The sequence below is a fragment of the Nyctereutes procyonoides genome, unplaced genomic scaffold (assembly GCF_905146905.1).
Source record: "Nyctereutes procyonoides isolate TBG_1078 unplaced genomic scaffold, NYPRO_anot_genome, whole genome shotgun sequence".
Classification (NCBI taxonomy): Eukaryota; Metazoa; Chordata; class Mammalia; order Carnivora; family Canidae; genus Nyctereutes; species Nyctereutes procyonoides.
Genome location: NW_026575125.1, coordinates 82,040,524 through 82,051,713, shown reverse-complemented (window position 1 = coordinate 82,051,713; position 11,190 = coordinate 82,040,524).

The window sequence follows — 11,190 nt, the reverse complement described above, 5'->3', positions numbered from 1 at the left end:
AAACCGCTGAGCCACTCAGGGAACCCCTTTATTTGGGGTTTTAAGAAACTTTGAAGCCTAATAAATATTAGATGCTGCATAAATGTTTATTTAACATATGAATGAATTAGAATCTGAACCAGGTTCATCTGCTTAGTAACCCATATCTACCGCCCAGCCCATCAGCGGATTGTTTTCTTTTACAATTACAGACTGCGGTGAAGACCCCAAATGCACCTTTCAGGAGCATCAGACAAGCGGTGATGATCATTTAATTAACATTGTTAACATTTATACTTATGCTTCTGAAGCAGCTGGAAAATCAATGAAATCTTTAACATTTCAGGAAAAAAGATAAGACTGAGAAAGTGCAGAAGAGGATCAAATGGGTATTTTTGGGTAATTAGAATATTTTTAATTAAAATGAAATCTATGTGACATCAAATATATGTTGAGAATGGAAGAGGGGTCGCTGGAGTCCATTATCAGCTGGAATTCCTAGTGTCTCCTCAATGTGTTAATATCCAACTGTACACAAATGCAAAAATTGATGTAAAATTGCTTCTGAGGCTGCCCTCATAATTGTCAAACAACTAATGAAAATGTCACTTCGAAGTCTGCTTGGTTACACAGTTGAAAAATGTGGTTGGTTTAATTTTTCACTTCTCACCAGGTTCTTTGGGGCAAGCAGACAAAGCCCAGATTTACGGGCTTTTTTTTTTCATTTTTGATCTGATATCATGAGTTTAAAAATGGAAATATCTGAGCCCTAATAGGTCACAATCAATTTGTCATTGAAGCACAAAAAACACAGAAAGCGAGAGACATTTTGCAAGAAACCAAGAATGCCAAGCAAGCTTCAGCTTTGAGAATGGTTCTTTTTTTAAAAAATTATTTATTTATTCATGAGAAACACAGAGACAGAGAGAGAGGCAGAGACACAGGCAGAGACGGAAGCAGGCTCCATGCAAGGAGCCCGATGCGGGACTCCATCCTGGGCCTCCAGGACCATGCCTAGGGCGGAAGGCAAGCGCCAAACCTCTGAGCCACCCAGGGATTCCCTGAGAATGGTTCTTGATGGAAAATTAGTTGACTCTGGTTTTCACACAATCACATTCTTATTTTTATTAATAAGGGTACTTTGTATCTGAGTCACTTTTTGTCTACTTTTCCTCAAAGGACATTATCTCATTTGCTCCTCCAAATAACTCCTCAAGATGAATGGAGTAAGTAAAACTCCGTATTCATTTTAGAGATAAGAAAACAGAGGGAGAGAATTGGTTGGTGAATTCCAGGTCACATAGATGTTGAATGATCGTATATAGACTGGAACCCAAATTTCTCCCTGAGGGTCAAAAACTTTCATTATACCACAGCACTTCCTTCTGCACTCACTGCTTTACACATTTTCCTGAACTCATGAGGTGAGCATCATGGAAAGAAAAAGTTCTGAAAAAACTGTCCAAAATTATTTCAATCTTTTAAAAGCCTCCTAAGGGATTTCTGGGTAGCTCCATAGGTCAACCTTTTGCTCAGGTCATGATCTTGGGTTCCTGGGATGGAGCCCCACATCAGGCTCCCCACTCAGCGGGGAGTCTGCTTCTCCCTCTTTGTCTGCTCTCCATTCATGCTCTCTCTCTCTCTCCCTCTCAAATAAATAAATAAAATCTTTTTTAAAAACCTCATTAAATTAAAATGTATTTTTCCCAGCCTTGCATCACCTTCTTTTCCATATTGTCATTTCCTCCAAAACTCATGATGCAACTGCAAAATCTAATAAGGAACTTGCTTTAGGCATTAAGGGCCTTTTCTCAAATGTCTCTCTAATTTCATTGGTTCTTCTCATTTAAAGGATAATTCCCTAAATAAAATGTTATTTTCTGGATGGAAGCCTAGGACGGAATAAGGATGTGAGAAAAACGCGAAATCTGAATAAAGTGCATAATTTAGTTAATAGTAATGTACTAAGTGTTAATCTCTTCACTGAAAAGTGTGCTAAAGTTATGTGAGATGGTAACATTAGAGGTAACTGGGTGAAGGGTATATGGAAACTCTGTATTATTTTTGCAACTTTTCTGTAAATATGAAATTTTTCCTAAATGAAAACTATGTTAAAATATAATTGCAAGGTACAGTAAATTTGAAATTCACCTTTAGTATATCTCACTTGGAAATATATATATATAAAATCAGTATATATTTATATATATATATATATATATATATAATTATCAGTACCATATTTTTACTTTTCCCTTTACTCTATGTAACTCCCATGTTGGTGGGCAGTGGAGGAGGTGAATCAAGAAAAATATAGTCTCCAGAAATAATATTCAACCTTGATTTCTACTTTGAAACATCTACCCAGCTTCCAGCAAATGCTTCTTGGAGTTGTAAGCACATGGCATCCGTCTGAAGAATAAGCTTTGTATTGACATTGGAAGTTAAAGGAGTAGAAAGCTGCCCACTGACTCATGAAGATAAACAGTGAGTATCACATATCCTCCCACCTGCCAACAAACTGCGCGATCTTTTCCCTAAATCAAAGTTCATAAGCCATACACCGATGGATTGAAAGGGGAGACGATTCTCAAAGCAAACCCCATCTTTAAATAATTTTGTAAACCATATAAACCACCTTCCTTCTTCTTCCAAACACACTTCACACCCAGAATCTCCAGTAAAATTCTCTATTTCCAGCATGTTGCCTCTAAGTGGCACTTGTCAGTATCATAAAGTACTGAGTTGTGACAAAGAAAGGGAAATATGTTAAGAAATCTAGATTGGAATTGCGTTGGCACTAATGGTGCTGTAACTTTAGCAGAGTCCATGTTCTTTAGTAAATGGTGAGATAATCTAAAACATGAGTAGAGGAATACCAATGGTAATGTTGAGCCAGGAACCACATTCTTTCTTAAATTTTCCCCACCCCACCTATCCTGTCTTTCAAGCAAAACTATCAGGAGAAAGAAGAAGAGAAAAGAGGCTAAGTGCTATACCATGTTTTTACCATACAGACAATGCCCCTACAAAACAAGTCCTTTGAGATTCTCTTTTTTTTTTAAGATTTATTTATTAGATAGAGAGAGAGAGCATGCGAGCAGGAGAGAGGGGCAGAAGGACAGAGAGAAAGAATCCTCAAGCAGACTCCCCACTGAGCTCGAAGCCCAAACCGGGGCTCTATCCCAGGACCCTGAGATTGTCACTTGAGCCCAAATCAAGAGTTGGCCACTTAACTGACTGAGCCACCCAGGTACCCTTCTGTCTCTCTTTTTTTTTAAGTGAAATTATAGGCATATATGTTTATTGTGATTACAGATATACTTAGATTTATTTCTATCACCCTTTTGGGGGACATTTTTTCTTTTCTTTTTTTAAAGTTTTTATTTAAATCCCAGTTAGTTAACATACAATGTAATATTAGTTTCAGGTGTATGATTTAGTGATTCAACACTTGCATACAACATGTGGTGTTCATCACGCCAAGTGCCCTCCTTCATCCCCATCACCTATGTAACCCATCCCCCCACCCCTCTAGTGACTATCAGTTCATTCTTTAGAGTTAAGAATCTGTTTCTTGGTTTCTCTCTCTCTCTCTCTCTCTCTCTCTCTCTCTCTCTCTCTTTCCCCCCTTTGCTCATATGTTTTGTTTCCTAAATGCCACACAGGAGTGAAATCATATGGTATTTGTCTTTCTCTGACTAACTTATTTCACTTAGCATTATATAGTCTCTAACTCCATCCATGTCTTTGCAAATGGCAAGATTTCATTCTTTTTATGGCTGAGTAATTCCATTGTATAGATATACCACATCTTCTTTTTGCATTCATCAGTCAATGGGCAGTTGGCTTGTCTCCATAATTTGGCTATTGTAGATAGTGCTGTTATAAATATTGGGGTGTGCATATCCCTTTTAATTAGTATTTTTGCAGTCTTTGGGTAAAAAGTAGTGCATTTACTAGATCATAGGATAGTTTTCTATTTTTAACTTTTGGAGGAAACTCCATACTGTTTTCCACAGTGGGTGCATCTGTTTGAATTCAGTACCTGGGCTCAGCTGCAGGGAGCCATCCCCATCCTCCCATCTCCCTTAGACTTCTTTTGATCTTTGAGCGACATGCTTAGGATCTGATTATTTAAAAGTCTTTGAGTTTATATCTGTGTAATTCTTTTTTAGAGAGAGAGAGACAGACAGAGAGTTTAAGCAGAGGGAGGGGAGGAAGGAGAGAGAGACTCCCAAGTAGGCTCCTTACCAGCACAGAGCCAAAATGAGCTCAATCTCACAACCCTGAGATCACAACCTGAGCTGAAATCAAGAGTCAGACACTTAACCAATTGAGACACCCAGGTGCCCCTTTGAAGTTCTTGATATATTAACCAGTGTGTGTTGTCCTTCTAAGCATTTCCTTTTATTCCTTTACCTTTCCCCCATTTAAGCTGATTCATTCAGAATCAGCATCCATTGCGTCAGAGTAGGGACATCAAGTATAAGTAACAGGAGAAAGAAAGAAAAGAGTTAGTTGTTGGCTTTTAGAGTTCAAATACCCATCAGCGTGAGCCTGGATGAACAAGCTGTGATATCTTCACAGGGTAGAATACTGTACAGCCATCAAAATGAATGATCTAGAATTATACACAACAATGTTGATAAGGTCAGCGATATGATCCTTGGGGAAAAAATGAAGCCCTGACTTTCATAAGACATGATACCCCTTTAATAAAATTAAAAACAATCATGATTTTAACAATTAATTTTGTAGGATATACTGATTCAATAAAGCAGTATAAAAAGAAAACAAGAGAATGATAACATGGGACTCAGGATAACAGTTACATCAGGTAGGGAGGCAGGGGGAGGGAGGGGTATGATGGGGTGGAACACATGATTAGAGGTAGGTTACTGTAAAACTTCTAACTTTCTAGCTTGTGCTTTGGGTTGTTTTGAGTGTCTATCACAATTATTGGGGATAATAACTAGTTAAATCAAAGGGGGCCACATGTGGACCAAGGATGAGGTTGTATCTCAAAACAAGGATTTTGATGAATCCATTTCTTCCAAGTGAGGGAGTCAGCAAGGAAACTGGTAGTGAGTCAGCATAGGGAGCCCTGAGTGGAGGTTCTGTGTCTGAAACTTCACTTAAGAGGAGTCCTGAGAGCAGGAGGAACCATCGCCTTCCCAACTAGTTTAGGGAACCCAAGAGAAGACTGATCTTGTGGGTTCAGGAAGGACACAGAAATAAGTACCCACAGCCCAGAAGTATGTGAGATCAGAAGGAATGTCTACAGATGGGCCTGAGGCAGCCCCATTGAATTTCCTGCAGCTTCGAAGGGACAGACATAGAGGAAAATGCTGTGACCCATGAGCAGAAGGATCCTGGATGTCAAAAGAGAGCTGGACACGGAGTACCCTCATGGCAGAGAAGGGACAATGCAACAGGGATATGCTTGAATCCACTGCCAAGGACCAGGCAGAAGGTATCACATGCAAGCAGACTCTGGTATCTCCCCCTACTAGACCCCCACTCACATCTCCCCAGCTCCATTTGGAGCAAACTCTGGAAGTGTCTTAGAACTTAGATACAACTCAGGAGAAAGGGGAGGTACCCAAAATGGAGGACCAGAAGTGGTGAGGTTTGAAAGTTTACCAAGGGCTTGAAGGAAGACTTGATATAGAAATTAGGTTTTGTTGTGGAAGATTTAAGAAAATTTCTTACACAACTGAGCCAGTAGCCTCACATATGCAACCCCTGCATGTATATACATTGTCCAGTCAATCCCAATGGCTAACTGGGAATATGAGATATGGCGGCAAAGCATACAGATTTCCCTGGCCTTTGTGCCATAACGGACTGTGCAAACTTTGGCAAATCTCTGGGCTCCCACTTCATTTATATAAAATAAGGGTGGTGGGTAGAACCTAGGTCAAGCTCTGACCTTACCAGTAACTCACTGTGTGACCTTGGTCATGTCTTTTCCCTTCTCTGGATCTCTGGTTCCTCATTCGTAGTACAAGGGAAATAGATGAAGTCTACACCTTCCTTTTTAGCTCCAACCATCTATAACTGAACTTTCATGTGGTATTCTTTGGACTTTGAATATACTAGATGCAACTAATATTCTCTGCTTTCACAAACTATTAATGTGAAGGTAATTCTTACTTTCTTCTAAAAAGTATAGAGCCAAATTGGGTTTATAGAGGGTCATTTATCCAGATCTATAGCCTGCCACTCAGGTGGCCAGAAACAGTTGGGATGTTAATATTCGACCATGAATAACCGGCAGGATTCCTCTACAGAGCTAAATATAGTCCATTATTTTAATTTTTCTAAATATTATTGGCTTGGCTGTCTCTGCTTGAGAACTGTTTCTAGGGTCATGAATACAATCAGATAGCCTTCTTCTCCTAAAGCAACCTCTAAAAAGGGAAGGTGGGTCTACTTATTTTTTAGGAGTCTGTGTATTATTTTGGACCCCTGCCTATTTTATTTATTTGCCTGTGAAACACCACGAAGATGGGGAGGTGGATAGAATGAGACATGGTATGCACAGATCTGATGAGCTAGGTATCTGGAGATGGGGAGCCAGGGGATTCACTGTTAGGTGGATGGGGAAAAGGAAGAGAGGCAGTGGTGCATACCAAGCCATGTGTAGACACATGACCTACCATCTTGAATGCATGGATACACAGATGGGTGGGATAGTGAGGGGTTAAGAGCACAGGTCTTCAATTCAGCTAGACATGAACTTGAGTCTTGACTTACTAGCTGTGCAAGCTTCCTGACTCCTAAAAGATAGGATGATAGTAATAGTGCCTGCCTCAGACGGTAGTTCTGAGGCCAACATAAAAGAATGCATGGAATGAGTACCTAATAAATAATAGTGGCTTGATTATTTTTAAAAAGGATTTATTTACTTACTTATTTGAGAGAGAGAGAATTAGAGAGTGAGAGAACATAAGTGCGGGTGGGGGAGCAGCAGGCAGAGGGAGAAGCCAACTCACAGCTGAGCAAGGACCCAATGCAGGGCTCCATCCCAGGGTCCCAGGTTCACGACTTGAGCCGTACGCAAATGCTTAGCCACTAAGCCACCAGGTGCCCCTGATGGCCTGATTATTAAGAACAAACAGCAAGTCCACAGAATTACATAATGAGAAGGGATCCTCAAGACCACTTACCTCAGCCCTTTGATTGTATAGATGAAGAAGCCAAGACCCAGAGAGGTAAAGGAACTTGTCTGAGGGCACACAGCTGCCTAATGATAGTGACAGCACCCGGGACCATGGCCTGGTCTCCTAAAGTCTCTTTCTGAGATCTTTCAAATCACAGCATGGACTGATATAACTTGCCAGGATTGCGATGAGGCTCACTTCGCTCTTGTGGTCCAAGGACAAAGGCCTGGGTAGATTCTAGTCTGTGGGAACCAGCTTGTCCCGAGGGAAGCTTGAGGCCAAAAAACGGGTCAAGAGCAGCTCCCTCAGCAGCCATGAGCAGCTGCTTCTGTGCCTCCTGGTGCTCGACCCCCGTGGGTCGGCTCTAGTACTAGACGCCTCACTCTCTCCCCAGAGGGTACTGTAGCAATGGAGCCACTTGTGGCTTCAGCACTACCTGGAGGAGTGAAAACAACCTGTGGTTTTTCTCCTGAGGAATACATGGTGCTTTGCCCCACCAATAAGTTCCTTCTCACCACCACCAGAAGAAGCAAGAGAGATACCATTTCATGATGTACACAGGGTGATGTCCAAAGTAGTTAGTTTCTGGCCCAGCGTGGGCAGCTTGCCACGTGGAGAAGACGCCAGAAGGCCCACAAGTGCTGGGCACCGAAAGCTTTCTGCTGTCCCAGCCATTAACCCTCTAGCCGTGGATTGTGTGGAGAGCCCCAGGGTCCCAGGGGAGGGGCAGGAGGTCTAGAGGTTGCAGTCGACCTGTGAGGGATCCATGATCTAATGGTGGTACAACTGTACTGGAGCCAACTGCTAACTGGTAGCCTGAGTGTACTCAGGGAGGGCTTTTAGGCCTGTGGCTGACAGAGGGTACCAGCCAGAGCTGGGCCCAGCCCTCTAGAAGCTCATGTGTTAGAAAGTTGTGCCCATGCCAGGGTTCTAAGACAGCTGGGCAGAAGCGTGAAACCCCAATCTGGGAGCAAGTAAGCAGTTGACAGCAATGCATTCATTGTTCCCAAGTCTGAGAAGGCTCCTTGCGGCCACTACCTTGGCCTTCAAAGGCTTCAACTGGGGACACCTGGGTGGCTCAATGTTGAGCGTCCGCCTTTGGTTCAGGTTGTGATCCTGGGGTCCTGGGTTAGAGTCCCACATCAGGCTCCCTGCAGGGCACCTGCTTTTCCCTCTGCCTATGTCTCTGCCTCTCTCTCTGTATCTTTCATAAATAAAAAAATAAAGTCTTAAACCAAAAACAAAACAAAGGCTTCAACTGACGAAAGAGTCAGGAGCCTTTAGACACTGTGCTCTAATTTTGAGATGACCTATCTGCAAGGGATTGATCTAGTATTGTTCTGAAGAGGAGCTAAAGGAAAAGATGCTTGCTCTGTAGACACATATATATATGATTGATATATATGTTATGATATATATGTTATATATACTCCGATGAATTTGCCAGGTAGTCACTCTCCTTCTTATCTCCTGTGGTGAGGTGTTCCAGGAAGCTGCAGGAGCACTGGATCTCAAAGTGACTCTGCAAAGGCATATTGAGCCCATGTTTTTTGAAAAAAGTCGAACTTGTCAAATGGGCTGCCTGGAGATGATAATTAAATTAAATTAAATTAATCCCAAGAACTACTATTATAGGATTGGCTGATTACATAGGTAGCTAAGACCCACTAACTACCATTTTCCCTGCTGGACTAAAAAAAAAAAAAAAAAAAAAACCACGGCAGTTTTTGTTATGTACGAAGAAGTAGTGAGAGCGGCACAGCCCTGTCCACAGAAGGAGCTCCTCTTTACGTGTAGTGTAAATCAAGGGCTAGGACAGAGGCCCCGAGTGTGCTCTGGCCTGATGGCCTCCCCCCTGAAAGCACCTTGCTGTGCTGTGCCACAATTAATCAAGCTTTCTAGGTTTTAGTTAATTTCAGGACCCCAATAAATTGGTTTGTACTGGCATTAGTCCAGCCCTGCTAATTTCACAGCCGTATGCTTGGAAACGTGTTGCAAGTTTGCACAGGACTTAGCAAGCAGGAAGCCGGAGCAAAAAGCATAAAAGAAACTCTTGTTTGGCTTAAGTTCCATTAATATTGGGGAAAGCTGCACTCTAAGTGACAGAAAACATGGTTGAACACATGGACTTTGTAGCTGGGAGTGGGTTTCTCTGTGTTCTTTATATCCTCCCCAACCCATGGTGGATTTGAAAACATTAAAATTAAATAAACCCAAACCTTCGCTTGACATTTCTCTTTGTCTGATTGTTCTCAAGTTTTTGTCTCTGATTTCACAAGAGTCCCTTGAGGAATAAGCACTGGAGCCCATAATCTAGTAAAGGTTCATTTGGGTTTAGGCTTTTTATTTTTAAAGATATGATTCTTGGAGATTATTTTTCTGATTACAGGCGGCTTTTATGACTGAGAAGTTACCAGGGAAATTCAAAAGCAGCGAGACCAGGGGTCCCTAAAGGAGAACAGACATTTGGGGCCCCATGTGTGAATTAGCTGCTATAGAGCATAACCCCAACTACCAAGTCTTTCAGGCTTTCAAGAGGCTCAACGATATCTCTGGCATTGCTGGCATTGGGTTCTAGAATGTCCTGCTGCCAGAGGAAAAAACACAGGTTGGAAGGGGCCAATAGGCTGAGTGGATAGGCACCTGGAATATGATTTGACCGGGACTGCTTGAACTTGAAGGAATCTGAGATCAGTTCTACTCTTCCATTTTACAGATGGGAAAACTGAGGCCCACAGGAGGCTGGGATACCACCCATCCAAGGCAGAGACAGGACTAGAGCCAAGAGTCCTAGTTCTCAGTTCAAGGATCAGTCCAGGTTCTGCTGCTGCTTCTCTTGTGTCAAGAACATTGTATTTTCTCCCCTATGAAAAGGGGGGAAAAGACATGGACGCTTGGTTATTAGGCCAACGTGAGAGTGGCTGTTTAGATTTTCAGATTGTCTTGGCAAAGCTCTCTGGACACGCCTATTCCTTGCTAGGTTTTAAAATCATCTAAACACAGAGAACACTGGAGATGAGTGTTCGACACTGTCTACATGATGCCTAAACAGACAGTTGATTCAGTTAAAAAATATTATTCAAGTTACTGGTTTGGCAAATACAATCAGCTGGTGGACTGAATCTTTTACTTTTTAACTCCTTGAAAGGCAATATGGGGTAGCAGAAAAAGCCCTTGACTGGCTGTCAGAAAACCTGGCTTCCAGACCCAAGAGAGCCACTTACTCGCCTACCTGCCCGCCCCCCATCCCAGTCCCGGGCCTCAGTTTCTCCCTTTGTAAATTAGTTGGATTTGGACTAAGTTCTCTCTAAGATGCCTTAGAATTTTTGTCTTCGAGGGGCCTTTATCTTTTTAAAAATATTTTGTTTATTTATTCATGAGATATGCAGAGAGGGAGGCAGAGACATAGGCAGAGAGAGAAGCAGGTTCCCGGCAGGGAGCCTGATGCAGGACTCGATCCCGGCACCCCAGGATCACGACTTGAGCCAAAGGCAAATGTTGAAACACTGAGCCACTCAGTCATCCCTCGAGGGTCCCATCGTATCCAGACTTGGTTATTTTCCAGTATGGTATGGGAGAGGATGATGTCCCTGCCTGTGGTCTTTGCCATCTGTGTGAGGTCAGCAACCCTGTTTCCAGCATGAGCAGAGTTTTCTGGATGTAATTCACAGCCTATTTCCATTTCACTCCCAATATGGCTTCTAAATAAGCAGCTCACTGCTATCCCTGGTCCTCTACCTTAGTGTCCTTCTAAAGAGAAAGGGGTCCAGTATTCGGTTGACAGAAAGGAGTCAGCAGTAGTGTCAAGAGGGCGTGTACTTTGTCATCTGAACTCATCAGACTAGAGCCAGCCCTTTGTCAGCCCACACTTCCTTCTCAGGTCACCCAGGACCAAACGCCTGTGGGATTTTTAAAAAGAGATGGGGAACAACGAAGTAGTGTTAATGATGGGTTCCATGTCAGGTGCTGAAGCCGACCCTTTCTGGTTGATTTCTGATGCTCAGCCTATGAACAAGATCTCCTGGCTTATGCCCCTGACCCT